The sequence below is a fragment of the Pelodiscus sinensis genome, chromosome 14 (assembly GCF_049634645.1).
Source record: "Pelodiscus sinensis isolate JC-2024 chromosome 14, ASM4963464v1, whole genome shotgun sequence".
NCBI lineage: Eukaryota > Metazoa > Chordata > Testudines > Trionychidae > Pelodiscus > Pelodiscus sinensis.
In genome coordinates this window covers 15,741,306-15,769,112 of record NC_134724.1, presented here as the reverse complement: position 1 = coordinate 15,769,112, position 27,807 = coordinate 15,741,306, and the positions used below count along the sequence as shown (strand labels likewise).

Genomic DNA, 27,807 nt, shown 5'->3' with positions numbered 1-27,807 from the left:
CTGCTAGACTGTTTGTTGCTTAAGTTATTCCTATAAAGGTCAGTGTGAGCTATTCTTATCTCCACTTATAGACAAGTGACATGAATAGCCTACCGTGAGGGTGAATTGGTGAGAGCTGTGAATAGAACTGCCATCACCTAACTTTGCTATGTGTGTTAATCATGCCCCCTTCCTGTGATCTCTGCTTTATGAATGTTATGGTGGAGTTAGAACTCTCCTGTATCTACCAAAACACATGCAAGGATGGGCCCCAAGCATGGTCCTACACAAACTCAATGCAGTGCTCCCTCTGCTGGCTTTGCAAGACCGCTGCTAACCACTATTCCTTGAAAGTGCCACACTAACTCTTGCAAACATTACTAGCCCATGAACAAGTAAAGAACCAGGTTACCTTCCAGCTCTGCTATAAACAGACTGGGGGCAACAATGAGAGGGAAATGCTTTCAATTCTTAAGGGACATGAGATTACTGGAGGAAACGGACATGAAAAACATATCTAAAGAGTACAGAAAAAAGTACAGTGCTGGGATTGGCTCAGCAGTTTGGCACAAACTCAGGGCTGACACAGAGAGTTCTGTCTTCTCGCACCTTGATAGCATGTTCATTAATCCCACCTTTCACCCTTCCAACATGCAGGAGCAGTCTCTGAGGGCACTATTGCTGTCAAAGTGAGAATAACCAGGACATAGATAATCCCACTGAGGTAACCTAGTCACTTCCACTCACTGACTGCCCCTTGTTTTCTGGACCTAAACTGTATTCATGCTCACTCTTCCTTGGGATGCCCATATGATCCAAGCTACTTTTGTCCAGCTGCAACATTGCTTTTTCAGTGTCTCCTTGAATGGTGTTTGCTTTTCTAATTCCCCTTTCTGATTGTGCAGATCATTTTTAAAGGCACCCACTGGTCCTTTTGGAAAGACAGTTTTTCCTGCCTCTGCTTGGCTGTAAACATGTTCTTTCAGTCACTTACCAACTGTAGAAACATTATGTGCTTCCTTCTTGGCATTTGTGTTTCTGTAAGAGGTAGACAATAATAGATGCACTAGGGCAGAGACCCCTACTGACCTCAGAGAGGCACCTGAGGGTAATTTCCCCTTTTATGAGCCAACCCCAGAAATTGATTTGGATCCAATATAGTTAGTAAAGAAGAAAATCTTTGGCCCAGATTAGGGATGTGAAAGGTTAACTTGGCAAGCTACACTCTTAATGGGTGATGCTTGTTGTTTCCAGTTAGCCAATGGGGGCTGGAGCAGTTCCCCACCCTCTCTGGGCAGGGGGGTGTTAAAGCCCTGTGGAGCCTACCTTGGACAGGGGCTGCTCTGACCTCTCTCAGCAGTGAGCCTGGGTGTGTCACAGGTGGGAACTGCTTTGGCTGGGCTGGAGCAGCCTCAGCCTATCCCCCTTCAATTGGTTAGCTGATTAAACATCACATTTAACCAGTTAACCAATTAAATGGGATTTTACACATCTACCCCAGAATATCTATAGTCTACATGGACTCAAAGGGCTAGATCTTTAGCTATTGTGAATCAGTGACCCACACATAGCAAGCATGTTATTTTTTTCTTCATTAACAGGTCCACTGATGGGGGCAGCAAAGGGGGCAATTGCTTTGGGTCCTGGATGCTACTGCCAAGGGCCCTATAAATCACTGTTGGAGGGCTGTACTACATGCTCTCCCTGGCTCTGGGGGCAAGAGGGAGCCTGAATGTGCTCTGTGCAGCACATTCCTGCCTGAGGCCCATCCTTTCTGGAGCACATAGCTCTCCCCCCACCCCTCACCTTGCCCAGGAGCCTGAGGAGGCTGTTGTCTCCCCCATATGTTAATAAAAGGTTTATGAATGTGTTGGCCTATTGCTCATTGTATTTCAGTGTTCTTTTCCTAGTGGCAGGGCAGCTAGAGGTGAGGAAAAATCCATCTAACCCATCCCTCTGTCAGTGCAGTGGTAAATTGTCCCAGTAGTTGATACCCTCACTGATAAATTCTAATCTGAATTTGGATTAGCCATTAGATCATGTTACAGCCCATTATTACATATTTGTTCCCCTGTGATCAAGTTCCCCCCTTAGCCTCTGTCACATAAAAATCATATGTGGGTCCTGTAGCTTAGCAGGCCTGGGACGGAAGTTTCCATCCCTGCTGTACCCAGCTTAGCATAGCCTGGGACCCCACAAGCCCAAACAGCAGCTGGGCTTTATCAGCTTTAAGCCATGCTTTGAGCTGGGAAACTACTGAGCAGTAAACAAGTTTGACCTTGGTCTCAGCTCATAAGAGTGATAAGAACGGCATTGAGCCAGGTACGTGCACACCCGGTAAACAACTGTAGTATAAGTAGTGTAGGGAGTCCCATGTCCATTGAGTCTCATCAGGGACCTAGACCTCAAAGGGTGTCCTGGGTCCCCCAGGTGGAGCCATGTCCACTGCGGCCTGGCGCGAGGTGACCTGAATGGGACTCCCTGCAGAACTGAAGGGGCGTAAGCATTTCCAAGTGCCTGTTACTCTTTTATGCATTCCTCTGCCTATGTTTATTGGCATATTACTTTGCAGTAGCTGTGTAACCATCTGGCAGTATTACACCTGTAGCAGTAGTGATGTAGTAAGATTAATAAAAGCAACTATCTATCCCTAATCAACTCTGTCTTGAAGCAAATCCACAACCCTATTGGGCCTTGCCCATGTGAGTTGACAGCCTCCTTTTTGTTAAACTAACTAGATCAAGCTCCTTGACTCAATCATTATAAGGCATATTATTTAATCCTTTAATCATTCCTCTGGCTCTTCTCTGAACCCACCCCAATTCAACATCTTTGAATTCTAGACACCAGAACTAGATGCAGTACTGCAGCAGCAGTCATCCCAGTGCCAGATACAAATAAGTTCCAGCTTCCTTTGTCTATGCATTCAAGGATCAAAGTAGCCCTTTTAGCCACAGTGTCAGACGGAGAGCTCATATTCAGTTGATCATTCACTATATAACCCTCAAATCTTTTTCAAAATTACTGCTTCCCAGGATGGAGTCCCCCATCATGTCAGTATGGCCTACATTCTTTGTTCTTAAACTTTTACATTTAGCCATATTAAAACACATAGGCTGTGTCTACATTGGCAAGATTTTGCGCAAAAGTGGAAAATGGCTGCTCCATTATAGGGCTGCCAACTTTCCCGAGCAGATGCTATTGCCACAAATGACATCTGGTCCAACCCATCAGGAAGGTTGGCAATCGTACTCTGTTATCTTGCTCAGGATCAACCCCAACCTGACAGGCCTATAATTAGCTAGGCCACTCCATTTATTCTTTTTAAACACTGGTAAAACGTTAGCTTTCTTACAATCTCTGGAACTTCCCCAGTGTTCTAAACCCTATTGAAAATCAACAGTAATGGTCCAGCATGTTTCTCAGCCAGCTCTTTTAAAATTCTTGGCTCCAAGGTATCTGAATCTACTAATTTTAAAATATCTAATTTTAGTAACGGCTGTTCAATATATTCCCAAAATACTAGTGGAATGTAAAGAGTGTTCTCATCATCATATGACATGAGTTCTTCACCTTTTTCCCCTTGCAAATACAAAAGAACAATATTTATTGAACATTTCTGTCTGTTCTGCATTATTATTGATAATTCTCCCATGTTCCTCTAGTAATGGATCAATTCTGTTGTCAGGATTCTTTTTATTCCTAATATATATTTAAAAATCCTCCTTATTGTCCTTAATTCTGCTGGCCATTAATTTCTCCTTGTGTCCCTCTGTTTCTATTATCACTTTTCTACAGTTCCCAGCTTCTGACTTATATTCATTACTAATCGACTTCCCTATGAGGTCCCTGCCTCATTGATTCCATTCCTAGCTACATATTCGGTTGTAAATGTGTTCTTCTTATTGTTGGAAACTCTGATCCATCACTCCAGCCTTTTCTCTTCAGCTCTGTGGACCTTCCCTGATTACAGTGTCCATCATCCTAGTATCTAATAGTAAAACTATCACCATTCTATCTTATCTAACATCACTGTTTTCTGATAGATGTCTCTTTATTTGTCTTCCTCTCTTACTACCTCTGTTCTCCCTCCATTAGTTGCCTTTTCCCTTATGGTAAAATCTTCAGAACTTTGGATCTGAGTGCATTACAAACCTCTCCTAAGAAGTAATTATCAATCTTCCTATTTTACAGATGGGAAAACTGAGGCCCAAAACTAAAGAGATCTTGTTTGGGTGATATAGCAAGTCAATGGCAGAGTGTGGAATAGAATCCAAAATTCCAAAGTCCCTGCCCTGACCACAAGATCCAGCCCCCCTTCCCATCTGCTTCATTTTCAGTGCCATCCAACAGATTTCACAATGCAGAAGAGGGTGTCCCTGGCACAACTGATTATACATTCAGGCAAAGTGGTGCCAACCCACCAGACACAGGCATCAGTCAGGGCAGAGAGGGGGCTTTAAAAAGGGAGTTGGCTGGAGGGAGTTGGCAACTTGAAATGAAAAGCAGGAGAGAAAAGGCTCTTTTCCAAAAAAAGAAATGAAGTAAAAATTAATAACTAAATCTAAAAAAGCAGACTGAGAATGGAGCTGCTTGATTTTTCCGAGAAGGCTCCCCAGAAGCACAATGAGAACATCTGTGCCGCGGCTCGCTCCTTGGAAGGGCCTCAGGCCGCAGAGCAATGCTGGCGTCAGCTGCTTACAGTGATGGCCTTGATGAGGTCCTCTCCCTGCTTCCCACAGGGCCAGGGCCACTCAGAAAAACTTGCCTGAGTGCAGCTACTCCTGCTGTTGGGCTTGAATCGCAGCCCAGGGCTGGATCTCAGCAGCCATCAATTCCTCTTTTCACTTTGTCTTGTTCTCTTTGGGCTCCGTATATTTCAAACATACACAAGTGTCCCACGTGGAGAGGCAGGAGGGGGGAGACAGTCAAGCGCAGAAATAACCGTCCTTCTGTGAGGCCCATGAAAAGTGTTTTCATAAGGGCCCCTGCTCAAAACGTTCTGTTATCAGGCACCGAGAAGCAGCAGGTCAACACACAGAGGCCCAGCTCCTGGGAACAAAATGAAACTCTAAGTAACACACACAGCCTCAGTGGCCATCTGCACAGACGCACACGGCCCACACTCAACGCAGCTGTCGCATATAAACAAACAGGTTTTTCTGTATTGTTGCCAGCAACACATAAGAGCCAGAGGTTTATTTCTACGTTCTTCCCACACAAGGCCGCAAGGATGGATCTTCACAGTTTAGGATCAAACCCTCCTGCATGTGCTTGCAAAAGGTGAATCCAAACGTGGTGCTCTGAATTGGTATAAATAACAATGTTCTGCCTCTGAGTAGCATCTTTCATCTGACCCCTCTGCCTGGTAGGTATTCCAATCAGCTGATTAGTGGCCATGGGTCAACACTGCCTTTGTTGGAGAGAGTTGGACGTGTTTAACCATGTGTCACAATCCTTGTACTGTTATTGACTAATGAAGATTCCCTTCTAATTCAGGTGCTAGCAGCCCTTGATACAAATGCAGGAGGCTCTGAGTTCTTGACCTGCTGTCACTTTCCAGGGACTGTGAATCTGACTGTATGCTGTGTGCAGCGTGATGAAAGCCAGGACCTTCTAGATATCCGCTGACTTCTTACACTGTCCATAATTACCCTCTTTCAGAGGTGGTGAAATGGGAGCAGATGGAGGTGAAGTGGGTCAAAGAAACACAACAAATCAACGGGAGTGGAATCCTGTTTGGGGAGGAAGCAGTTTGTGGGGGTATGTCTACTCTACAGCGCTAACTTAGTTAATTCGAACTAAGCTAATTTGAATTAGTGTATCCAGACTTAAAAACTAGTTTGAATTAGCGTTTTGCTAATTCGAACTAGCATGTCCACATTGAGTAGACCCTGAACCGAGGTTAAGGATGGCCGGAAGCAGTGCCGGCAGGGCATCAGAGTAGGACTTAGAGCATGGAGCTGCTGTCTCAGGCTAGCCGAGGGCTGTGCTTAAAGGGACCCGACTCCCACCCCGGACAGACAGTTTTCAGGGGTTCCCCGCTTGCAAAGCAGTCCTGGCTTGGAGTGCCCTGAGTGCCCACACTCAGCACATCACAGCACTCGGCCATCAGCCCGGCTGCACTTGCCGCAGGCTGCCATCCAAGGGGATCAATTGGGGGGCTGTCAGGATCCAGGAGGCCCTGCAGGAGAGCTTCCACCCCGAGGAACCCGCAGAGCCACCCCAGTCCTCCCCATTGGGGGATCATACCCCATTCCTCCCTCACCCCCTTCCACTTACCCCTGTCTAGCCCCCCTTCCTAATGTACAAAATAAATGACATGTGTGTTCAAAAATAGAAACTCTCTTTATTGAACAAAACTCGGGGAGACTGGGAAAAGGAGGTGGGAGAGGGGAAGAGACAGGGTGGGAGAGGGGAGGGCAACTAAAATGATCAGGGGTTTGGAACAGGTCCCATATGAAGAGAGGCTAAAGAGACTGGGACTTCTCAGCTTAGAAAAGAGGAGACTGAGGGGGGATATGATAGAGGTCTATAAAAGCACGAGTGGGGTGGAGAGGGTGCATAAAGAAAAGTTCTTCATTAGTGCCCATAATAGAAGGACTAGAGGACACCAAATGAAATGAATGGGTAACAGGCTTCAAACGAATAACAGAAAGTTCTTCTTCACAAAGCAAATAGTCAACCTGTGGAACTCCTTGCTGCAGGAGGCTGTGAAGGCTAGAACTAGAACAGAGTTTAAAGAGAAGTTAGATAGCACTCCATGGACCCAACCTCCATGACTTTATTAGCCAGGGGGTAGAAATGGCGTCCCTGGCCTCTGTTTGTGGAAGGCTGGAGATGGATGTCACGAGACAAATGGCTTGGTCATTGTTTCGGTCCATCCCCTCCAGGGTCCCTAGTGTTGGCCACTGTCAGCAGACAGGCTATTGGGCTAGATGGACCTTTGGTCTGACCCAGTACGGCCATTTTAAGCTCAGAGCTCAGGGTCGGGGGTCTCACTGGACCACCCTGATTTTCATGCACACCTGCTCCTGGGTGGCCAGGCTGGCAGCTATCCTGACCTAGACTGCCACTTTCCTGTGCCTAGTGCGGAGGTCGTGGATGAGGTCCATGATGTCTGTACTAGACCAGGCGGGCGCCCGCCTCTTGCGGACCTGTGCAGGCTCCCGGGAGCCGCCAGCCTGGTCCCGGGAAGAGGCGGAGGGCTGGGTGGCAGCGGGTGGCTGGCTCGAGCCGTGCCAGGTGCAGGGTCTGCTGGCTGGGTGCTGGCAGGCTTGCACCTGGCACGGGCACCGTAGCCAGCCTGTGCCCCTTTAAGGGCTCCGGGGCCAGGAGGGGGACAGACGAGTTTCCCTGGTGGTGCCCAGAGTGGCCACCAGGGAAAGCTGGGGAGGGCTAGCCTCCCACTAGTTCAAATTAAGTGGCTACACAGCCCTTAATTCGAACTAGTTAATTCGAACTAGGCATTAGTCCTCGTGGAATGAGGTTTACCTAGTTCGAATTAAGTTCAAACTAGCGGTTTGCATGTGTAGCGCCTATGAAAGTTAATTCGAACTAACGTCTGTTAGTTCGAATTAACTTTGTAGTGTAGACATACCCTGGGAGGGCCGAGAGGGCTATAGGCAGCTGGGGAAGGGGGAACAGGGTTGTTTGGGGAGTCAGTGAAGCTTGAAGTAGTCTGGGGAGGGAGAAGGGAGCAGTGGAAGCCTAAAGCAGCTTGAAGGGGTTGTGGGGGCTAAAGGGGGAATAGTAGCAACCTGAGGAAGATTCTACCATTCTAACCCTCTCCAAATTAGCCTGCCTGCTTCTGTTTTCTCCCAGCTCTGGCCTCTCTCAGCAGCTGCTGCCACCACTGACCATCACCTCCTCCCTTGGGCCGTGGGCTCCATGCTTGCCCAGTGTCAACAGAAGTAGCTTTAAGAGCGGAGACAGAGACCATCTATGTGCTGCAGTTCTTGGGGAGGAGGTAAGACAAGCAACCGCAATGGTCTACCTGACTGTGTGAGCTCTCAGCTGGGTGCCCGGCCAAAGAGACACGAGCCAGCCCTGTTTTATAAAGGTGAATCTGACTGCATTGTCTGGGGCAAGAGGTCGTCCCCTTCTACGTTCCTGACCAGAAGTTTGGAATAACCAAGGGAGAGAGCAGCCCCTGAAGAATCCAATCCAATTTACACAGTGAGACCAGATCAGGACTTTGGGAATTCAGTGAGTGCTGGGCAGATAGATATCTGTGCAGTGCAGACATGGTTCATACAGCTCAGACACATACTTCCTAGGAGGGAGTCTTTGTGCTTTGATTTAAGACACATTTAATTCCCAGTAACTGGAGGCGCAGGGATGGGGCATGCTCAGGGGAGGAGGTGGGGAAGAGGCGGGGTAGGGGTGGAGCAGGGGTGGAAAGAGGTGGGGTAGGAATTTGGGGCATGGGGTGGGGTGGGGACAGAGCCTACAGTGGAAAGGGGGGATATCGAGCAACACCCCTTCCCCCAATAAAATGAGAAGTCTATGTCTGGGATAAGCTGGGGGAGGGGTGCTTTCTTTGAGCTCCCATTACCTCCTCTCCTGTTACAAATTCCTTCAAATCTTTTATATCCTAAACATTTCCATGAGGGAATATACATTTTCCAGGGAATAAACTGCTGCTTTGTGGAATGTTTTGCACATTTGCAAAACCTCATCTAACTAAACAAAACTGGCCAGTGTTCCTGACATTCAAATTATGAGGCCATCTTTAAAATGGCTTCATCATATAATGTTGCAAAATTCCCCTCTTTGAATAAAATTCCCCATAGGTTTTATGCCCTGAGATATATTTAAAATGGATTGTGTTACCACAAGTATTTTAAATATTAGGAAGCAGCCAGATTTGGAACCATTTAAACAGTGTTCCATGTATATTATTAAATGCATGACCAATATCTTTTTATAAAATGCATCACCAGCACACGGAAAACACATTAATACTAAATGCAGTACATCCTGGAAAAGGCTTGATTGCATTTTGTATAAAGGTAGAAGAAATTATATGTTGGATGCTTCCAAATAGCCAATCTACAAAAAATATACAATTGGGCATTTGAGGTACAATAGCATATGACCTGGCTGCAAGATTATCTATTAGCCTGCACTTGTGGGATAAAAATGAGGTTCTCTGAGCCATTTTAAAGCAGAAAGTTATTTGTAGGCCTCTGTGCACTGTGGAACAGTTCTGCCTTATATTCTGAGATAAATATGCTTTCAAGAGGGTGCATCAGAGGGACAGAATGTACCCACGATGAGATACAGGATTGGCATGTCTCTTTCCAAATAATTTTAGTACAAGCCCTGATCAAATTTTATTCTGTGGCTTGATTAATCATTTCTCTAATAGTGATTGATTTAAAGGCCAGCAAAGCGCTTCAGTGGCAATCAGTGTTCTAATTTTTCTAACCCTGGAGCGCAATGTATTTTCATACGTGCACCAGTGTGGAGGTGATGTATGACACAATACCTTCATATTGGTGCATGTAACAAAGTTCACGTGGTGGGGGTGAGGCCAAGAGGTTCTGAGTGTGGGAGGGGGCTCAGCCATGGGGAAGAGAGTTGGGGTGCAGGGGTGGGAGGGCTCTGGCTGGGAAGGCAGGCTCTGGGGTGGGTCTGGGATTCAGGATGCAGGCTCTGGAGTGCAGGAAAGGGGCTCAGGACTGGAAGTTGGGGCGCAAGAGAGGTACAGACTCTGAGCTGGTAATATGGGTTTGGGGTGGGGATGCTCAGGTCTTGGTGGGGTGGGGGTTGGGACTCAGGCTTACATGGGCAGATCCCTGTTGGGGGTGGCAAGGAGGGCCCCCTTTTCCCAGCCATGGCAGCTCTGTACTGGTGCTGGCAGCAAGGGGCTCCTTCCCATTGTCCCTGGCAGCTTCAGGGCTTGGGAGAGCTCTCTGTCCATGCTGCAGTCCTGGGTCCCTGAGCAGGGCTTAATGGGAAGCTGCCCGGCTGTGCAGCTTAGGGGAAACATAGGTGTTTTTTTCTGTTTTTCACGTGTAATCCACTTCCTTGTCCTCAAAATGACAAAACACATGGATAACGGGAAAGGATACAGAGAAGAGTCCCAGAATCTCCAAACTGAGCAGCAGGAACCTGGGCTGCAGGCACTTTCTGTGTGAGAAAATTGCCTTGTTTATGACCCTACGTAAATTTCATATTCCCCTCTACGGCCTACAACCTGGTCCTTTTTACATGTTATGGGGCAATGGTTTAACATACCAAAGGCCATGGGTTCAGGACCCATGAGATTAGTAACATTTTATTTCCTACAGGCTGCGAGGACTTTAGAAAGTACGCCGTGTGCACTAACTGCTACCAGAAACAAATGATAAATAATTCTCTCTCTGATTTCCAGCTTGAATTTGACCACTGTACAAGTCTAGCAGCCAGCCTGAGCTAGTATATGAAACGCATACCGAGTTCTTTCTAATTCATACATCTTTCGTCAAGAACCTGAGATTTTAGGATGGGGTTTAAGTCAGGACAACCTATGGCTTTTGTGGCTTACACTTCCACATCTATATTGGGTCTACAGGGTCCAAACTCGCTAAACCTTGTTTTTGTCAGCAAACAGTTACGACTCAGAAACTGCTTAAAGGGGCAGATATATTCAGCAACAGGGTGCCATTTTTAGAGTCACTTTTCTGACCATGACCACATATTAATGTCATCCTAAAAAAGTAACAAGTGTTGCTTTATGGAGCTCTGGCTTTGATCTTTTTTACCTTTCTGGGTTTTTTAAGAGACACAAGGATCGAGTGGCACATGGACATGCCCTGTCACAACAGGGCAACCCTGTGTGACTCTTTCCATGGAATTTGCCACTCAGTTGACTGTGGCTTTCCCTTTAAAACTGTGGAGAAATTGGCACTAGTAAAAATGAAAGGCTCTCCGTACTGGCTCGCTGGAGAGAAGGTGGGAACAGTAACCATCCAAGCTTCTCCATACAGGATTGCAAACATACCCTACCTCTGACCTGCAGCAGTCCTTGCTATTCTAACCCTGGATCCCAACCCAAACCAGCTGTGTCCCACAACCCTGACTTGCATCATCCCCTGCTATTCCAATCCACAGTCCCTCCTACACGGAGGCTGACAACCTTACCCTATTGTTCATTAGATTTTTTTTAAGTGAACAATTATCCTTGGGCCAAGGCAAAAAAAAAAAAAGCCACTTAGCTGGCGTTTTTAACCTCTTGAGCCAGTCCTCCCAAATGTCAGAAATGTGACCCCTGGGTTTCAAAGTGATGGGAGTGGATGATGCTGTGTGCTTTTTTAGATTGAGAGTCCCACTCCATGTGTTCAGGAAGTCATGCCTTCATCCCCACGCTTGGGACAATCCTGAGTCATCTGTTCTCAGCAGGTCCCTGTCTGTCTCTGTGAATCAAATGGTGGCAAAAGTTCAAAATTCAAATGCCAAGACATTGGGGCAGCAAAAGGCAAAGGTGATGAGAGTACCTGCTGCCCTACCTGACTACTGAATGCAAGAAGACTGGAGACCACATCTGCATTTCAGACAGAGAGCCGGGGAAAGGCAGGAAGAGTAATTGATAGAAGTCTCTGCTGTGTCCTATCTGGTCTGTTAGGTCCTCACCTGTCAGTGCAAGATAGATCCCTCTTTTCCATTTAGCCAAACTAGCTTTACAAGTCCTAAGTGACGCAGCCCCAAACTTCTCCTCTGGGAAACTGTCTGAGAGATGGTTCAGGAGTTCCTGAGTCAAGAAGCAAGCAGGAGGACCAAGGCTCTGGGGCTCCAAGAGTGAAGCTTCCAAAACAGAAGTCACATGCAGAGGAAGAAGTAATGGAGACCCTGCAGCCGGGGGAGAGGGTCTGGGACAGTGTCAGAAATCCGTGCAGGAGGAGAGAAAGAAAGGCATCTGGAACTTTGCCTTTGGGAGATGGGCCCGGGAAGACACTGAAGAAGAACTTTCGCAACAGGAAGGGGGAGAACCAGCCCCAATGTGAAGACAGCGAGGAGCTCCTCAACAGTAGGAAACAGCACGGGAGATCTCAGCGTGGAAAGATGGGGAAATACTTCTAACTTTCATGTTCACCGTATGATTCCCCTCCAGGCTTTCCCTGTTGCCTTAGGCACCTTTGGTTCCTCAGCATAAACTGATTTACTTTAACCTTCACTAAATGTAAAGAATTGGAAGAGAAGAGGTTTGTGGTTTCAATTGGGTAGTTGTCAAGCTTTACTCTTGGTTTGGGACACTCTGCCTGCTCTGGCTTCTGTGAACACCAATGTAAAAACTAAACCGTGTCCCTCCAGGGCAAACTAGAAAGCCCTGCTTGTTTGCAAAGGAGTGGACAAGTGTGCACCTCAGAGTCACTCCTCATTTCCCGTGCATTTGAGCCTCCCTTTGCAAATTATCCCTGCGTAGGAATAGCCCCCTACCAGAGGAACACTTGTCCCCTGCCTCCTGGCATCTCAGGCTAAGGTAGGCACAACATCGCTGCTCCAGCATCTTCCAGTTGTGTTCACAGCACTGTGGTTATTGCAGTTTTAGTATTATCATTGTGTTCAAACAAAGTGCTTGTGGCTGGCCTGTGCAAACCCAGGTCTTCCGACAGAAGCGAAAGTTTGGTGCAGTAACCTGTCCCACCTACATGGGAACTATTGACACTCACTTAGTTTCTCTCTCTGCTCAGACTCATTTGCACTATCATAAAACATTCCCCAGCAAACTCCATCTCCCCTCTACGTGGCTGCCTGCCATATGATATGCCCACTGGTAGCTGGTAGGTCTGAGTCAGGCAAACATAAGCAGCCTAAGGGCACCACCTAGTGAACAACTCTACAAACACGGGCCCTAAATCCCTAAGCTGGTAGAAATAAAGCAGCAGACTGTAGAACTAAGGGCTGGGTATTATTCAGCAGTGAGGATTGTGTAACAGTCACCTCTTGCTCCTGCCTTTCTCTATCAATCTAACCTTATTAGTTATTTGTATTACAGCAACCTGTAGAGGCCCCATCGGAAATCAAAGATGCCTGGTGCAAAGTGTACCGACACTTGCTCAGAGACAGTCCCTGTCCCCGTGAGTTCCCAATCTAAATACCTCAAAGACTGAGCCCTGTGCAGATAGAAAATTTGTATCCTCATCTGCAAAAATGGGCCATGGGTGCGGATACCTGCAGATATAAGGTGGATATCTGCAAACTTGCAGGGCTCTAGCCATTTACTCTATGCCAACTTCATCAGCTGGCAACAGTTAACAGGACAAGTGCCCACTTTTGTCAAGTATATATGAGGGCGGGGGGAGAGGGGGATGCGCAGGGGCCAGGCAGGGCTCCTGCAAGCAGTGACAGCTTCATACATTGGCAGGCAGGGCTCAAATGAGAAGTGACCCTAGCCCTGCATAGGGCAGCAGGGGGTCAAGTGAGTAGCTAGGGCTAGCCCCATAGGGAAGGGAAGACGCAGGACAGGCCTGCAATGGTGACCTGTTTTCCCTTTGGGAAGCATGGTCCCCTTACTCTCATGGGACATTCACTCAGCACATAACAGGATCATCAATGAGAATGTTACCTGGAGCCTGGCCTGCAACCTCCAGTGCAGCTGCGCATGGGAGCCGATCTGAACAAAAAGACACTCTGAAGCAAGAAGTCCCTGCAATGGAGCCATCCCCTTTGACCTGGCCCACTTGAAGAGCTCCATGGCTGCCCTGGTATCTTCCACAGCAGACTCTGCCAGCCTGTAAAACAAGAGACGGGCCCCGAGCGTGAGGTGGTGCAAGCAAAACCAACCTGGAAAGCTCAGGGAAGCTAGATGGACATTCTAGGCTTTGCTAAGACAACATGGCTGACAATGAGGCCCCCCTCAGCTGTGCATGGCTCTGGGGAATGGATCACTATGGCATCCAGGGCCCATACACAATCCCAGAGCAGTATTATATTGCATGGGAATTATACACATGTATCAAGGGAGAGTAAACCTCATGGCATCCAGTCATTCCCCAAGGGGCAAAAAAAATCCTGATACTCAGGACGAGCAGGGTGCTTACTCTGATCATGAGATGGGGTAAAGGAAAGGAATCTTAGATACATAGGCACGGGAACTAGGGATGCAGTCTACTGGGGGAGAGGGGGCTCTGCATGCTGGAGGCTCCGCAGCCAGCCCCCAGTCCCAACTACTGGCCCCGCATGCCAGGGCTTTGTTCCTAGCCTCAGCCGGAGGGAGAATGGGGTGAAGGCAGGTGTCAGCACCCCCATTCTAAAAATCATTCCCACACCACTGCTTAGATGCTGCAACATTCCCCCCCCCCCCCAGAAACCCTGCACACCCCAGCAAAAGCAACAGCCACGAGTGATTTTACTAAAGGAAAATACAGGGAGAGTGACGGTAACAGCCGGGAAGTCTCACAGTAGGGATTTGTGTGCCCTTTAGCATGCAGAGCGTGGCCTTCTCGCCTGCTGCTCCCTGGCCCTCCCCTCTGCTCTCCTTGGAGCCATCCGTGCCGCACTCCTCTTTTCCATGCTGGTTTCCAGGGAGGTGAATGCTGACTGCGCTGTCTCGGTTTTATAATAATACCATTCCAGGCAGAACAGTTTCCAGGCAGAGATGCCTGGAGGGAAGGTGCCAGGATGGGATTGCAGAACGGCTCTCTGCAAGCTCACATCAGTGCTCAGCACTTCAGAGTCTCCACCACAATCTGGAGTGAGCATGGCGATGAGCTCCATGCTGAGCAAGCGAGTCCCGTGACACTGCTTTACTGTGGTTATAACAGTGCCAGTGGGTGCAGCATTGGCTGTTGTTCCTGCCAAGAGCAGAAATCTCGATGGGGGCAGAGTAGGATTCCCTCCAGCTGTCCCCACGCTAGCTTGATGTGACAGCAGACACTTGCCGAAAGGTTGTGACTCCAGGGCCCAGCCCAGTGACACATGACTCCATGGAGCTCCTCCCCAATATTTAAAGCTCTTCTTTAGTCTAGTGCCACCAAAACATGAACAAGAAGCAACACATCAGGCCCTACACCATGCACCTCTTCCCCTCCCCGATACCGCCAGGAACCTCTGCTAGGTGACTGCCATACCCCACAGCTGTTTTCACGGTGACAGCAGAGCCGGGTGGGTTGTCCCGCCGTCTCAGGCAGTAGGGTGGCTGTTGCGGAGGCAGAGGACGCGGTCTCCATTTGGAGAAGGGAGGATGAGGTGGGCGACAGCAATGATTTTCAACAAGGGTCCCTGGACCCCTTAGGATGCTGTGAGCAGGTTTTAGGGGGTCTGTCAAGCAGGGCTGGCATTAGACTTGCTGGGGCGTAGGGCAGAAAGCTGAAGTCCCACCACATAGGGCAGAAGCCCAGAGCCCCAAGCCTCACCCCCCGGGGCTGAAACCTGAACAATTTAGTTTAACAGGGGCCCTTGTGGGGTGGGACTCTGGGCAATTGCTCTGCTTACTATCCCCAATGCTGGCCCTGGTTTGTACATGCAGAAAAACAGTCGTGGCACAGGTGGGCTGCGGAGTTCTTAACAGCAGGGTGAGGGAAATGTAGAAAGGACAAAGGTTGAGAACCCCTGGGCTACAGGCCTCCCACTCTGTACAGCATCAGCTTGGCCCGCCCTGCTCCTGAGCTGTATCCAGGGACAACATGGGCCCCACCAAACACAGGAAGGACGTTCCCTTGGCAGCGCTCGGGGGGCCAAGCACAGCAATGAGCAGAGCCAGAAACAATGCTCAGAAACTGTGGCTGGCTGCCTCCACACTGAGCCAATTTCTGCCTGGGACAGGCCAGGGCTGGGCTGAGGATGGTGGGGTGTTTTGGAGGCGGCCTGTCTCTCCCCTTCCTGGGTAGCCATTGGTTTGCATTAGTTTAACACAAGTTGCATTCCCAAGCCTCTACACAAGGAAAAGGGCTAGAGCTGGTCTGTTGCCTGCCCCAGCTCCTCAGGACTGTAATTTCTCATGAAGAGCATCCCACACAGGGACGTGGGACAGGAGTGCCAAGCAACAAAACAGTGGCCATGCCCTGCAGTGACACCCCAGAGCCTTGCGGGATGTTCTGATATTGGGTCCAGCTCCCGCTTACCCCCGGCTTGGTTCCAAACCCTCCAGGGCTATATCTCAGGCATTCCATGAGCTACTAAGGGCCAGGGAGTTCTCTCTTTCTCTGGGCAGCCTCTGGGCCCGGGTCTCATCGGTCAGGCTGTGTGCATGTGTTCTGGTCAAGAGGAGAGCGGGTCTGTGGCTTGGTGAGGCGCTTTTCTCCCAGTGTTGCAGCAGGATAGTTCCACACCAGCCCTCCTCCGTGTGCACAGTAATTCCTCCTGTGCAGATGATATTTCTCTCTGGGCACAAAGAGGCTGAAAGTGGGAACTGGAGTGAGCAGGTAGGACACCTCAGTGGTGCTGCCTCCATTATCTGCACCTGCGAAGTCCCAAGCGCTCCCAACTCCCATGGACTTTAGTGCCTGACATCCGAGGGAAAAGAGGGCACTCGTTGCTTCCCAGGATCGGGCAGTTTCTGAGAGGATCTTGCCATTTTCTCTTATCTGCAGACAGTCACGATGTTGAAGTGGCTTGTTTTCATTAGGGAAAGGCTGTTGCTAGGCCACACCAATCCCTCTCATTGGTGAAAATGGTTCCTTGCAACCAATCAGTGGATCTTTGCAGGAGTTCACACACACCAGCAGCTGAAGTGCTAAGCGTCTGGCAGATGTGCCTATTCATTTTCAGCTTACACCTATTGCTCCTGCTGGACAAACAGGTTATTAAGACTCCTATGATTTTAATTTTTCACTGACAGTAGGTTTTCTGCCTTCAAATTTACAATCCCAACAGAAACAATAAGGCAGCCGTTCATGTGGTGAAGGCAGAGGGCTGAGACACAGCACATCTGGGTTCTAGTGTGGACACTGACACAGACCCTCTGTATAACCATGGCCATGCCACTTAATCTGTGCCTCTGTTTCCCATCTATAAAGTGGTATAACAATCCTTTCTCCCTCAATCTTGTCTATTTAGACAGTAAACTCTGAAGGGAAGGTCCTTCACTATGTGTTTGTATAGTGTCTAGCACAATGGAACCTGTAGGCCGGGTCTACTGTAATCAAAATAGGTGGCTCTCATTTCCAGTCTCGGGAATCTGGGGTTACTGCATGTTGAGGCTTTCTTCATCCAGCCTTTTAAAGCTAAAGCTGTGACCAGGAAAAGCATATTGGGCATTGCAAAACACTCCAGATCCTCCCCTCATCATGCCCTGCTGGAGGTTCCATACAAATAGATCCCTAACAGCTCCTCAACAGCAAGACTTTATTTAGGTGCCTCAGAAATCCCCAGCCCCAGCACTTTCATCAGAGAACCAGCAGAGCCAGGGAATCAGAGAGAACAGGTCACTGATGACAAATCCGGGGAGATGGGTTTCCCAGCTCTGAGTCAGCACTTGTCTCCCTCAGCAGCTGCTACTCATGTTTTAAGCCCTAAAAAAGACCTTGACACCTCGCAAAATGCAGATACCTTGTCCCTGCCCCAGAGAGGGTACAATGAGATCTGCACAATAAGCAAAGGAGGCAAACAGATGAAGGAGGTAAAAGGGAAAGGAAGCACAAGGGGAATAATAAAATCATGTAATTACTCAGCAAAGCGTCTAATCCCACAGTGAGCTCTGCACAGATGGACTCCTGCACCAACATGCACCCTCACTGGCTCTAAGAATGAACAATTCCATGGACACATGAGTGTGCAGGAGGGTAATAATGGGACATGGGAGTGGAGCTCATTGCAGGACTGAGGTCAGAGGCACATGCATATCTTGATGGCTCTATTAACTTCTCCCACATCCAAGTTTCTGTGGGAGAGGAAAGGCTGCCAGGAATGTACATAAGGTCAGGGGGACAATCCATTATCGGATTCAAATTGCAAGGTGCCCCTCTATGAAAAACGGCTTTTAATGGAATTAAAGGGGAAAAAGCTTAATAAGAAAGAGGTGAACACAGAGCTCAGCTGGAATTGTCACGTGTTGTTCTGGGAAAGGCTGTTGCTAGACAGAAGTAAATATCTGTGTGTCACCTCACCTTCTCTCATTGGTTAAAATCCACTCCAGTGACAAGCTTGCTAGTTACCTGCTATTGCAGATGACTGAAAAGCTAATTTGACAATTTTTTTTATAAAGCCTTGAGTTCACATTGGTAGGATTTCTGGGCTCTTATTAGTCTTTATTCAGGATATTTGGATGAAAACCGCTTATTTGCAAATTCTAAAAAGTGACATGAAATTTACATAATGGATATCCATCCAGACATTCATTAACTGTCATCCCCTTGCTTAAAAGTATTCAGTCATCCAGTAAGGAAGCAGAAACACCACCACCACCATGTGATTTAGGTGATCGAACAAGGGAGATAAACAGGTATTCCCCCCAAAAAGCGATGCACTGACACATAGGTGAATATTCACGAACATTCTGAGAACTCCAGATTAGCTCTTGAATGAATCACTAAGCAGCAAAGAGGCTACACTTATAACGTAGCCAAATCCTAGAAAATACTGCAGCCTGCCTTCTACTCGATCTGACCCTACCCTTTCACCAACTACAGCAGGATCAGAGTAAGCGTGCTAGCTTTTGAGTGATTTGCCTCCTTAACTGGATGCTTTCATTGAGCAGCTTTTCACAAAGGACCAGGATGGCTTCCCTCAAGGAGTTCCCCACTCTACTTTCCTCTCTCAGCAACATCATTGCATGTGTCATAGACTCAATAGTGCCACATGTTTTCTTTCAGTGCTTCAAAGTCATGATGTAAATCGTGGCCAGCCCACCAACTAAAATCTGGAGAAGGTGGAAGAAAAGCAAATTTCACACCATGAAAAGGTCCCAGAGGCCAAAAGAAGCATCAGACAATTGGGCCTTATCTGTGTTTTTCTGAAATGGCAGGGGAGTGCTCCGAACTGGGGCTTTGAGCTTGTTAGAGACGAGAGTAGGCGCAGCAGGCATCTATCTCTAAAAGACTTGTGCTTGCTGAAAGTGTCTGACATTTTCTGTTTGCCTCACATAGGAAAACACGCATTTAAGTGGTATTTTCAGAAGCACTTATCACCCACAATTGGATCCAGATTGTCAAAAAGGGCTCAGCTCTCAGCAGTGCTGAATGAGTGAAAACCAAGGCCCAATTGTGGAAGCTGAGCCATTTTGAAAATCTGTCCCATCCAATATTCAAGACATATCACAATTGCAAGTCTGAACATCACCTACGCGGAGGCATTTTAATGTGCAGCACTTTACAAATGTTCTTTCAATTCCATTTCTTTAGCGTGTGGTATTTTATCATTATTTCTGCATTACTTATTTTGCTTAATGTTTTCCCTTTCTTATCTGTATCTTATGTAAATGCAGCATCTGCTGGAGGATCTATAAACACTGTATCCTTAAGATTTTGCTTGCAGCTTCCTCTGTTCTCACACACTTTTCTCCTTGTAGCCAAACAATTTCCATGACCAGTGTGGGGGTCTAGAGCAGTGGTTTTCAACCTGGGCTCTGCATCTAAGATTTCCAAAGGGGTCTGCAATTCCTTTCAAATGTTTTTAAAAATCCACAAGACTCCCAGGTCAATCAACATTAGGGCTCATCTCTGCTCTATCTGTACAGTGCCTAGCACAATGGGGTACTCAACCATAACTAGGGCTCCCAGGAGCTACTATCATACACATTTTATAATCAATCATCATCCACACATAGGCTAACGGATAACCAATCAAATCACAGGTTTGCTCTGGAAAGGAGGCTCAATAGTTTTGATAAAAATAACCCCACGCACAGTAAATATTGAAAAATCAAAATCTTTCCATGCAATATAATGGGGGGACCTTTAGTGATGGAAAGTACCAGTTGATGGCAGTTTGGTAGCTCTCAGCAGTGAGTCTGGAGGTGTATGATATGCAGTCTCCGTTCCAGGATGGGCCAAGACTGGAATGGAGGGAGAGGACTGGTAATTGAGGAAGGCTCTAGGCTTCTCCAGAGCATTATCAGCCATGAGCCATACTTGCTGGCAGCTTCGGCAGTGACCTTAGGCAGGTAATTAACCCACAAGTCATTGCAACCAGGATTATTCTCTCATTAGCTTTTCTACAGTAGTGACAATGGAGTGTGTGGCCGCCAGCATCAAATCCCATGGAGATAGTTACTGTACAAAGTGGATAAACGTGTCCACAAACTGGTTGGTCAGCTTCACCATCCTCCCTCCCAGTCTGGGACAAACCTTTTGTATATTTCAACTAGAAATGTATCTCTGGTGTGTGCTCAGTGGCGCATTGATACATGCACCAGAGGATAACTCTAGAGCCATGCGAGTTCAGGGGCAGAACTCGGAGAGGAATGCCATTCTCTGTCCAACAAAAGGCCAAGTGTTTCATTGGATGTGGCTGGATTGTGATTCCTCTTATCTATTCCTGGGCAACTGTGAGAAGTGTAGCCCCTTCCATATCTGACGGGTGCACTCTGCTCACAGAGGTCCTCAAAGCTGTTATAATGCCTTCTGATCAGATGAATGGGTTCTAGACCACGTTGCCATAGTAATCTAGGATGCTGCAACGAGCCAATCTGTGCTCAGTTCCAAATAATGCCACACCCCCCATCTCGCAGTCTTGAGCCATGATGTCAAAAGGGCTCCACCATCTTCCGCCTGGTTTAAAGATTACACAAAACACCATGCACAGTAAATCGAAGCAGACTGGGTGTGGATGTGCGTGTGTTACAGCGAGTGTGAACATGCTTCCATTCCTTAGAAAACATACCAGGCATGGTGGGAATTCTATGTAAAAACAAAGCAATGGCTCCATATCCCTCCAGAATCACCTGCAGCACAAATCATCATTTCATACTGCCAGAAAGATGCCTTTTCTCCCCCAGGCTGGAAACACCCCCATTTTTCAGACAAGACGTTGCCTGCTACATGATGGTTTTTCTGCAGCAGGGTAACTGTCTGAGGAAGAATCTTTTTCTATGGGGTCACCCCTAAGGAACATTAGAGCCCCCTCCACAACGTGGTTGTAGCACATTACTTGACCCCCTGTAGGAGATCCTTAACAGTTCATTTATATCCGCGGTCCCCAAACAGCGAGGCATTCCCCTCAAGGAAGTCCAGAGGAACATCTGGGGGGCACATGGCAAGGCCCAGGCCAGCACCCACAAGGGGCAGGAAGGGAGTGACACCCAGCCCCACTCCACCCACAGCCACAGCTCTCCTCTGCTCAGAATCTAGCTCCAACCTCAGCTCCGCTTTGTCCCCTGTTCTTCCCCCAGGCCAGCTCCACTTCTACCCCAGCACCTGCCCCATCCCAAGGTCAGCCCCCAAAACAGCCTTCAGCCCCGGTTCCTCTGCCGAGCCAACTGTGTTCATTCCTCCTCCTCCTCCCCATTATTGCAGGCTCCAGTGCTGGCAAGGGGGGAGGAGCAGGAAAAGTTTGGGCACCACTGATTTAAATCGATATTCACAGTATTCATGAGACCAAGCAGGTGAGATACCTGAAGGAGAACTGGGCACAGCTCGAACAGCTGGCTGAACAGGTGGCTGGGGGTTGGAGTCCCGCCCACCCTGGGAACAGCCACGACCAGATTCCCAAGGGATAGAGCTGCCACACTTGGTATATAGGAAGGATAAGGAGGACCCTGAAGGTAGGGAGGTTGGGGGACTCCTCCATTGGCCTCTCTCTGTTTCCGCCAGACGTTGGTCCAATAACAGACGTTCTCCCATGCACCTTGTCTCTCTAATGTCCCAGGACCAGCATGGTGACACTGCCACTGGCCACGCACTGGTCTCTATAACTACATCTGCCCATCCTGACAGAGACCCCTTTGCAGAGGGCCCTTGGCAGGGAAGGGTATAGTTCGAGTGTGGGAAAGAATGGTGCAGCTTGCTGCCTTAGGGAGTGGGGGACTTTGGCACGGTGGCTATATTGCAGGGTTTTGGAGAAAAAGAGGCTGCCCGGTGTCACCGCCTGTCTGGCAGGCCTCGCTCCCACCAAGGGGTTGCTCATTCTGCCAGTTGGCAGGAGGATCCCTGGGTGGTGATAGATCCTGCCCCAGCGGAGTGCCAAATCCTAGGACAGGAGAGGCATGGCCCAGCAAGTTCTGCCGTGGGAGGAGCCCCCTTGCTAGCAGTTAGCAGAGCTAACCTCAGGTCACATGCAGGGTTCAGCCTTCCTGGCTGGCTATGCAGCGTCACCCCTCAGTCATGATTTACTAAATGCTGCAACCAGCTGTAGAGCCCACATTGACCCACCATGGACTGGGAACAAACTGAGCACCCTCTGAATGGCTGCCAAGAGGAGAGTTAAGCATGAGTTTCATTTAAAGCCTGATTTTCATAATCCAACCCTTGAAACTAACACACACTGCCCACTCCCCCACTATGACCCACTGACACACACCCCTCCACCGCTTTCTTTTAGGCACAGACCTTTAACAGCCTCCTTCCCTCCCGCAGGGGTTGTGTTATAGTAGCCACTAGGAGCCCTGGCCATGAGGGCCCATTACGCGAGGCTCTGTCCAGACACAACAAAATGTAATGCTACTTGGCCTTGAAGTCTGTCCCCCTGAAAAATGGCCCTGCTGCTCCTGGAGTTGAGCAAAGCGTCCCACAGCCTCTCGGCGCAGCTGGAGGTCCAGGGCATAGCTTAGTTCTAACCAAAGCTTCTCCTTAAAGAGTTAAATATACACAGTCCAGATAGGAACAAATGCAAAAAAAAAAAAAGGCCCTATCTGGCCATCTAAGTCTCTGTGAGAGTCTGTGGAGCCACAGTCTCCCAGGAAACAGAGGTTTCAATCAGCTGAAGTAGATACACTTGTTTCCTTCCCACTCTAATACTCCACTGCAGTGCAACAGACACTGGTTGCTTGGGGATTTTTTACTAGTGTAAAGACTGTACAGGTTAGCTGGGAACTGCCTGTTAGCTGGGCTTATGCCCAATCAGGGCAGAATCATTTGCCACAGGCAGCTCCTCAGGTGGTGTCCAGCCTCGACAGCAACCTTGAGAGTGGAGAATGCAAGAGACCAGATTGTTTACTGAGCTTTGTACAGAGGGAGACAGGCTGCCCGCTCAAGGAATTTATGATCTAGCCTAGGACAGACCTTATCTATGCTACAAAATAGAACTGTTACTGATCATGCAGCATTGCCAGCTCCTTTAACATTTGGTACTTAAAACTCCAGTTCCTGGAAACAGAGGGGAGGGTATGTGAAAAATCTCAGCTTTTACTAGAAAAACATTACAGGCCTTCATGGTTGTGAAGAAAGGCTTGAAAATGAGACCTAAGCACCCTGTGGTGGCTCAAAACCTGAAGGCAAACAAAAAATAGCCCTCCAATGTATTATTAAAAAAAATCTGAGAAATTTTAAGCTAATCCAATGATTTGGAGGCAGATGGCCAACTCATGGGTTTTGAATTTTGGGGTTTGGCAGGACTACTGATGAACTAATACACTCAAGCTCCAACCAACAGAGGCTAGTTATCTCAAGGGGAAGCACGTGATACTAGCCTCTTTTATCTGTGTGCTGCACCTCTGCAAAGAGGAAAGCACAGCTGCAAGCCATGGGGTGATGAACAGGACTCTTAAATCTTCTCCCAGTTGAAATTCTGTTATCTGTTGGCACATGAATTAGGGACACTGCAATTTCCCAGAGAATCTCTCTTCCAGTCCTGGTCTAATGATGCCCAGGTGGGGAGGGAGCCAAAAGCAAGTTGCTAGGGAGACCATGTGCTTTCCAAGGTGTGAGCTGGCTACCTGCCTGCGCTCTCAGCAACTACCCTCTGCCTGCAATCTCTCTGTCTCACCCACACAGTGACTCTGATCTGCATAAGCAAACACGTTGGTTGAGATCCTGGAGCTAGTGAAGTTCATGGCAAGACTCCCACTGTCTTCAAGGGGACCAGGACTTCATAGGTAGTCACTTTCGTCAGAAGATTGGGCTTTTCTCTGTGTTACTCACACAATAATGCAATTTCCAATAAGCCTACTTTGCTCTCTGCAGCTGTTGTACCACCCCCACCCTCCCTCATTGTGTGTTTGCACTTTCCCTGCTTGTAGGAAACAGGCTGTAATTAGCATCAGGGAGGTGAAATCAGGACGATTCACGATAAATCTCCACTGCACTTCTTGGAAAAGAATGCAAACGTAAGTGGTGAGGAAATGACTGAGTTTGAAACCAGTTGCATCTCTCCCACATACACCTGGGTGAGAACATGGACCCGTTTAGTGTCTCAGTGGGATGTCCTGTTAGTTTAAGCCCCTACAGCCTCAGAGCCCCCACACTAAACTTCCATATCGCATCAAAGCCAGGCACCTACTCAGTGTATTAACTTTGGGAAGAGTGGTTACCTTAGCATGGCAAAAACATTGAAACTGAACTTTTGGGGTAATTGAAAAGAAAACCGCAGTAGAACATTTACCCTTTTCCATGCCCATGGCACAATGTAAAACAGGGCTAAAACACTGCTGTTTTAAAGCATCCTAGATTCTTTTAAGTGAAGTACTTGAGGAAGCAGCACCAACTCGATGCAAGTGATTTGTACTGAGACAAAAAATGAGGAGTTGTGTGGCATCTTAAAGACTAAAGTTCTACAGGACTCCTGGTTGTTTCTGATGAAACAGACTAACACAGCTGCATCTCTGAAATGTGTGCTGAGACAGAACCACAGGAACTGCAGCCAGAGCTAAAATAGATAGCAGACCTTCACAGCTCCTTTTAGGCAAATTCTGTAACATTTTCAAAGTGTTTCTGAGTCTCTAGGTTCCCTCTGAACCTTCAGTAGCCAAAGAAGGAAAGTTGGGGGGGGGGGGGGGGGGGGTCAGTGCAAGGCACATGTCACTGCAGCTCTGATTCTTCTGTCTTGAGAGTGGTAGTGTAGGGATTTTTAAGGCATCTAACACCTGTGACAGGTGAAATACTCCAGGATGTGTCTGAAAGTAGCTCTTTTCCCTGAGGCTGAGTTTGGTAAATTTATTCATTCTAGTTTTCCATGTTATCGAAGATTTCAATTTGTGAATAACCGATAGGTGATATCCTGCAGCTATATGATTATTCACGGTTAGTGATGGGTCACATGAGGGTGTTTGCCCTCCCTGATTGGGCTGTTAGTAAGGAGCAAGCACTTCTGCAGTCAACAATGAATTCTTGTATTGACACAAAACCCTCTGGTGATGTGCAGATACAGCTATTTGCACAAAAAGGAGCCGTTTCCCTCCCTGTTTACATGAACAAAAAAAAACTGCCCCAAATACCTGTGCCAAGTGCACACAACCCACACCTCACCATAACCTGTCAGTCCACACCACTATTCAAAGATATCCACAAATCCTGTTTTATGAATATCAGAACATGTAGCCCTCTTCTCATAGTGGAATCTTTTTTATAGCATCCCCTAGGACTGGTTTCCAATGCATACAAATGGAGATCTGGAAATATTTACATGTATTTATAGCTGAAGCACTGTGCTGCCTGGTTTACCTTCTATAGTCTGATTAAGTTCATTTTTCTGCACTCATCTAACGCAGTCATCAAAATTACTAGTTTTCCTTTAAGCAAAGCATTTTTCTGGTAGATGGGAAGGGCGGGCGGGCGAAGAGGCAGCTTCAGCACACTAACCATAGTGTATTTTAAATAAAATTATCCTACCCAACGCACATATGACTCACAAAACGCTTTGGGGAAAATAAGGCTGAGCAAGCTTCCTGCCCCTTGCAAAGCTCACCTTGTTCTTACGACATGATCAAGGCAGCTTGCTTTATGAGCATCACAATTCTGATCAAGCACTCCTTCTCTTTAAAGCATAGGCGTGATCTGTGTGAGCTAGCTCCCTTCTGCCATGCTAGGGTGTGGGAAATGCTTCCTCCCAGCATACCTGTAGAGTCTCTTAAAAAAAACAAACAAAAAAACCACACCTTTAATAGGTTTTTCCTGTCCTTCAAGTAGAACAGCTGAAAATGCTTAGCACGCCACGGGCCTTCTCATCGTCAGAACATGCAATAAGCCTGAAAGAGGCCACTATACATTGTACAGCAGAAATATCCCAGCCTTGCACTCACACTCGGGGGCTATGTCTACACTGCAGGCTTTTTGCACAAGAACAGCTGTTCTTGTGCAAAAGCTTGCCGGATGTCTACACTGCATGCGCATTCTTGTGCAAGTAATTTTACAGTACAGCATCGGAAAACAGGGCTTCTTCCAGAAGAGTTAATACCTCTCCCCATGAGGAATAAGCCCTCTTGCGCAAAAGCTCTTCCACAAGAAGGCAGTGTAGACTGGCAACATAAATTTCTTATGGAAGAAAGCCCTATGGCTAAAATGGCCATCAGAGCTTTCTTGCACAAGAGAGCATCCACACTGCCATGGATGCTCTTGTGCAAAGCACGTGGCAGTGTGGATGCACTCTTGTGGAAGACTTTTTCCACAAGAACTCTTGTGCAAAACAGTTCTTGCACAAGAAGCCTGCAGTGTAGACATAGCCTCAGGGTAGTGAGTTTTCCAATAGCTTATGGGAGTATGTCACATAGCACCAGGGAGTGGAAAACCATAGTAAATAGAGGAAAGTGGGATTGTAAAACCCAGGCACTGGCAGGTGTAGGTTGTGAAATGAAATTGATTCATTTGTTCTTACCTGATGATTTCAAGGTGCCAGTGTTCCTTTAACAGGAAACACCAGGCTTTAGATGTCACCATCTTTAACTAACAGGCGTCACCACTGCTGCTTCTTAGCAACTGAAGAGTACTAGATATAGGGCGACCTTCCTCTATTGCAGCCCAATCAGAAGATCCTTCAACAGCTGATACTACTGCTTGCTGTCTCTCCCCCCCTTATCTCAGTAAGAGAAACATTCCAGAAACAAATAGGATAGCATCTTTTATGGTGAGGACCAAGAAACTGGTAGGCAAGGGGCACCTCTCCAAAGGAAGCTTTAGAAAACAGAACAACACTGATTGGATACGTCTAGACTGGCATGATTTTCCACAAATGCTTTTAACGGAAAAGTTTTCTGTTAAAAGCATTTGCGGAAAAGAGCATCTAGATTGGCACGGGCACTTTTCCGCAAAAGCACTTTTTGCAGAAAAGCGTCCGTGCCAATCTAGAAGCGTTTTTGCGCAAAAAAGCCCTGATCGCCATTTTCGCGATTGGGGCTTTTTTGCGCAAAACAAATCTGAGCTGTCTACACTGGCCCTTTTGTGCAAAAGTTTTGCGCAAAAGGACTTTTGCCCGAACGGGAGCAGCATAGTATTTCCGCAAGAAGCACTGATTTCAGACAGTAGGAAGTCAGTGTTCTTGCGGAAATTCAAGCAGCCAGTGTAGACAGCTGGCAAGTTTTTCCTCAAAAGCAGCTGCTTTTGCGGAAAAACTTGCCAGTCTAGACGCAGCCATTTGGTGTGTTCTTATCTTCTAAAGCCTGCGGGGTGGGGGAGGAAATCCACTATAAAGCTGTCTGAAGACAGGATCAGGTTGTAGATGTTTGGGATGGCATCCCCTCCCCCCAAAGGAGCATTCAGAAGGCTGCGTCTAGACTGGCAAGTTTTTCCGCAAAAGCACCTGCTTTTGCGGAAAAACTTGCCAGCTGTCTACACTGGCCGCTTGAATTTCCGCAAGAACACCGACGATCTCATGTAAGATTGTCAGTGTTCTTGAGGAAATACTATGCTGCTCCCATTCGGGCAAAAGCCCTCCTGCGCAAATGCTTTTGCGCAGGAGGGCCAGTGTAGACAACGCAGTATTGTTTTGTGCAAAAAAGCCCTGATCGCGAAAATGGCGATTGGAGCTTTCTTGCGCAAAACTGTGTCCAGATTGGCATGGACGCTTTTGCGCAAAAAGTGCTTTTGCGGAAAAGCGTCC

The 27,807-nt window shown here is 47.7% G+C and overlaps 1 pseudogene; it reads right to left on the bottom strand.

Moving 5' to 3' along the window:
- Positions 1–27,004, bottom strand: LOC142818300 (interferon-stimulated gene 20 kDa protein-like; annotated as a pseudogene).
- Positions 27,005–27,807: the final 803 nt, after the last annotated feature.